The sequence below is a fragment of the Lampetra fluviatilis genome, unplaced genomic scaffold, assembly GCF_964198595.1.
Source record: "Lampetra fluviatilis unplaced genomic scaffold, kcLamFluv1.1 SCAFFOLD_1327, whole genome shotgun sequence".
Classification (NCBI taxonomy): Eukaryota; Metazoa; Chordata; class Hyperoartia; order Petromyzontiformes; family Petromyzontidae; genus Lampetra; species Lampetra fluviatilis.
The window spans coordinates 6,986-12,500 of record NW_027620469.1 but is presented as its reverse complement, the minus strand read 5'-3'; positions in this window follow the sequence as shown (position 1 = coordinate 12,500).

Here is a 5,515-nt window from a genome sequence, read left to right as displayed (position 1 = left end):
CAAGGACCATGTGAGACTAGGCTCTAAGGAAAGCTGTCTCGGGTGTGGACCAATCAACTTCAAGGACCATGTGAGACTAGGCTCTAAGGAAAGCTGTCTCGGGTGTGGACCAATCAACTTCAAGGACCATGTGAGACTAGGCTCTAAGGAAAGCTGTCTCGGGTGTGGACCAATCAACTTCAAGGACCATGTGAGACTAGGCTCTAAGGAAAGCTGTCTCGGGTGTGGACCAATCAACTTCAAGGACAGTGCATACATGATCAGAGTTGTGTGTTTTGTTTGCATTATGACTGCAGGTATTGTGGTCAATGCAAACATGACTCCTTGTAAAACAAGGTGTCAGTTTTGTTGCCAGATAGAAGGGTAAAAAAACAATTATCATATTTGTTACTGGCAAATGAGGTTCCAATGGTGTAAAAGCTTCAGACCCCGAGCTCTCATACACTCTGATGGAGCATTGTCATTGAGTTGGAACCTCATTTGCCAGTAAAATATATAATTGGTTTTTTAGCCTTCTATCTGGCAACAAAACTGACACCTTTTTTTACAAGGAGTCATGTTTGCATAGACCACAATACCTGCAGTCGTAATGCAAACAAACACACAACTCTGATGATGTATGCACTGTCCTTGAAGTTGATTGGTCCACACCCGAGACAGCTTTCCTTAGAGCCTAGTCTCACATGGTCCTTGAAGTTGACTGGTCCACACCCGAGACAGCTTTCCTTAGAGCCTAGTCTCACATGGTCCTTGAAGTTGATTGGTCCACACCCGAGACAGCTTTCCTTAGAGCCTAGTCTCACATAGTCCTTGAAGTTGATTGGTCCACACCCGAGACAGCTTTCCTTAGAGCCTAGTCTCACATGGTCCTTGAAGTTGACTGGTCCACACCCGAGACAGCTTTCCTTAGAGCCTAGTCTCACATGGTCCTTGAAGTTGATTGGTCCACACCCAAGACAGCTTTCCTTAGAGCCTAGTCTCACATGGTCCTTGAAGTTGATTGGTCCACACCCGAGACAGCTTTCCTTAGAGCCTAGTCTCACATGGTCCTTGAAGTTGATTGGTCCACACCCGAGACAGCTTTCCTTAGAGCCTAGTCTCACATGGTCCTTGAAGTTGATTGGTCCACACCCGAGACAGCTTTCCTTAGAGCCTAGTCTCACATGGTCCTTGAAGTTGACTGGTCCACACCCGAGACAGCTTTCCTTAGAGCCTAGTCTCACATGGTCCTTGAAGTTGATTGGTCCACACCCAAGACAGCTTTCCTTAGAGCCTAGTCTCACATGGTCCTTGAAGTTGATTGGTCCACACCCGAGACAGCTTTCCTTAGAGCCTAGTCTCACATGGTCCTTGAAGTTGATTGGTCCACACCCGAGACAGCTTTCCTTAGAGCCTAGTCTCACATGGTCCTTGAAGTTGATTGGTCCACACCCGAGACAGCTTTCCTTAGAGTCTAGTCTCACATGGTCCTTGAAGTTGATTGGTCCACACCCGAGACAGCTTTCCTTAGAGTCTAGTCTCACATGGTCCTTGAAGTTGATTGGTCCACACCCGAGACAGCTTTCCTTAGAGCCTAGTCTCACATGGTCCTTGAAGTTGATTGGTCCACACCCGAGACAGCTTTCCTTAGAGCCTAGTCTCACATGGTCCTTGAAGTTGATTGGTCCACACCCGAGACAGCTTTCCTTAGAGTCTAGTCTCACATGGTCCTTGAAGTTGATTGGTCCACACCCGAGACAGCTTTCCTTAGAGTCTAGTCTCACATGGTCCTTGAAGTTGATTGGTCCACACCCGAGACAGCTTTCCTTAGAGCCTAGTCTCCATTGGTGTTGGACCAGATGACACCAAAAGGCGCACAACTCAAAGACAACGCACCATCAGAGAATTGAGAGCTCGGGGTGACGCATTTACACGATGAGACATCTCCTTTACCAGTGGCACAATATACCTGGTCTTCACCTGAGGACGGCTGCTTGCGTTGTGGCCGAAACGTCGTGAGAATTTAATGTTATTGTTTTATTTTTATTATTTTATTATTTAATACGATTATTTTATTACGTAATATTATTTTATTATATTTCTTTATTATGTTTTATTTTTATTATTTTATTATTTCCCTTCTACGCGATGACTTTACCGAAAGCACCAAGACGATGAATCCCTGCGGCAGTCACGAAAGCTTTACATCGAAAGAGACAAGACAGTGACTCACGGCCTCCTCACTCATTGGCTGGGGTGAGTGACGTCACGGCTACCTGTACCCGGCCGGGTACAGGTAGCCGTGACGTCACGGGTTGGGAAGTGGAGTGTGATGACGTCACGGTTGGGACTGGAGTGTGATGACGTCACGGGTTGGGAAGTGGAGCGTGGGAGGGGAGGGTTGGAGTGTCCTATGACGTCACGGGTGCGAATAGAGTGTGGTGACGTCACGGGTTGGGAAGTGGAGCGTGGGAGGGGAGGGTTGGAGTGTCCGATGACGTCACGGATGGGACTGGAGTGTGATGACGTCACGGGTTGGGAAGTGGAGCGTGGGAGGGGAGGGTTGGAGTGTCCTATGACGTCACGGGTGCGAATAGAGTGTGGTGACGTCACGGGTTGGGAAGTGGAGCGTGGGAGGGGAGGGTTGGAGTGTCCGATGACGTCACGGATGGGACTGGAGTGTGATGACGTCACGGGTTGGGAAGTGGAGCGTGGGGGGGAGAGGGTTGGAGTGTACAATGACGTCACGGGTGGGACTGGAGTGTGATGACGTCACGGGTTGGGAAGTGGAGCGTGGGGGGGGTTGGAGTGTCCGATGACGTCACGGGTGGGACTGGAGTAAGATGACGTCACGGGTTGGGAAGTGGAGCGTGGGGGAGGGTTGGAGTGTCCTATGACGTCACGGGTGGGACTGGAGTGTGATGACGTCACGGGTTGGGAAGTGGAGGGGGGGAGGGTTGGAGTGTCCGATGACGTAACGGGTGGGACTGGAGTGTGATGACGTCACGGGTTTGGAAGTGGAGCGTGGGAGGGGAGGGTTGGAGTGTACAATGACGTCACGGATGGGGGACTGGAGTGTCATGACGTCACGGGATGGAAAGTGGTGCGTGAGAGGGGAGGGTTGGAGTGTCCGATGACGTCACGGGTGGGACTGGAGTGTGATGACGTCACGGAGTGGGAAGTGGTGACGTCCAGGTGTGGGAAGTGGAGCGTGGGAGGGGAGGGTTGGAGTGTCCGATGACATATTGTTAGGTTTGATCGGTAAAGTCACCATGTAGGTAAAAAATTTTTTTATAAAAGTAAAATGAAAAAAAAATGTAATGAAAAAAAATATATATATAATAAAAATATAATAAAATAAAAATAAAATAAAAATCACGACGTTTCGGAGACAACACAAGCCTCCGTCTTCAGGTGGAACCGTCACAGCACGATTGCTGTATCAAGTGAATGAGAAATTCCATGAAAACAGTATTTGTATATCTTCTTGGTTCTTTCGGTAAAGTCACGTAGAAGGGAAATAATAAAATAATAAAAATAAAACATAATCAAATAATAAAAATAAACATAATAAAATAATTCTCACGACGTTTCGGCCACAACGCAAGCAGCCGTCTTGCGTTGTGGCCGAAACGTCGTGAGAATTATTTTATTATGTTTATTTTTATTATTTTATTATGTTTATTTTTTTTATTTTATTATGTTTATTTTTTTTATTTTATGATGTATTATTTTTATTATTTTATTATTTCCCTTCTACGTGACTTTACCGAAAGAACCAAGAAGATGAATCCCTGCTGCAGTCACGAAAGCTTTAAATCGAAATATAAAAAAATATAATATTATGATAGCATAATTATATGATATAATTAAATATAATTTTATTATTTAAATATATTATATTATATAAATTAACGTTTTTTTACATTTTATTATTTCCCTTCTACGTGACTTTACCGAAAGAACCAAGAAGATGAATCCCTGCTGCAGTCACGAAAACTTTAAATCGAAAGTATTTTTTATATATATACTGGTTGAGGGTGGGAGGAGCCAAGGTAGGCACCTGGATATTATAATATTATTTTATTGTTTTTTTTATTATTATTTTATAATATTATGTTACTATATTATTATATTATAATATTACTATATTGTTATATTATATTATTTTATTGTGTTTTATTTTTATTATTTTATTACTTCCCTTCTACGTCACTTTACCGAAAGAACCAAGAAGATGCATCCCTGCAGTCACGAAAGCTTCAAATCTGGAAGTGTACGATGACGTCACGGGTGGGTGACTGGAGTGTCATGACGTCACGGGATGATAAGTGGTGCGTGGGGAGGAGTTTGAAGTGTCTGATGACGTCATTGACCAGGGGGTGGGACTGGTTGGAGTGACCGATGACGTCACGGCTGCGGAATGGAGTGTTATGACGTCACGGGTTGGGAAGTGGAGCGTGGGGGGGGGAGGTTGAAGTGTCCGATGACGTCAGGGGAGGGGACTGCAGTGTAATGACGTCACGGGATGAAAAGTGGGGCGTGGGAGGGGAGGGTTGAAGTGTCCGATGACGTCAGGGGAGGGGACTGCAGTGTAATGACGTCACGGAGTGGGAAGTGGAGCGTGGGAGGGGGAGGGTTGCAGTGTACGATGACGTCACGGCCGCGGAATGGAGTGTCTGATGACGTCACCGGCGGGGGGAATGGAGTGTCGGATGACGTCACGTGTGTAGAAGTACAGTGGGGGGGGCGGGGGGAGGTGTCCGATGACTTCACGCACGGGAACTGTCGAGAAAGTGTCGAGTGACGTCACGAATAGGGGTTGCCCGATGACGTCACCATCCCTAACACTAACACCATCATCAGCAGCAGCATCAGTAGTAGTAGCAGCATCAGCAGCATCAGTAGTAGTAGCATCAGCAGCATCAGTAGTAGTAGCAGCAGCATCATAATCAGCAGCATCATCATCAGCAGCATCAGTAGTAGTAGCATCAGCATCATCAGTAGTAGTAGCATCAGCATCATCAGTAGTAGTAGCAGCATCAGCAGCATCAGTAGTAGTAGCAGCATCAGCAGCATCAGTAGTAGTAGCAGCAGCATCATAATCAGCAGCGTCATCATCAGCAGCATCAGCAGCAGTAGCAGCAGCATCATAATCAGCAGCAGCATCACAAACATCATCATCAGCAGCAGCATCACCACCATCACCACACCACCACTCGCCACCACTCACCACCACTCACCACCACTCACCAGCACTCACCAGCACCACACCACCATCACCACCACCACCACTCACCACTGACCACCACCACTCGCCACCACTCACCACCACTCATCACCACTCACCACCACCACTCACCACTCGCCACCACCACCACTCACCACTCACCACCACCACTCACCACCACCACCACTCGCCACCACTCACCACTCACCACCACCACCACTCACCACTCCGCACCACCACCACTCACCACCACTCACCACCACACTCACCATCACCACCACCACCATCACCACCATCACCACTCAC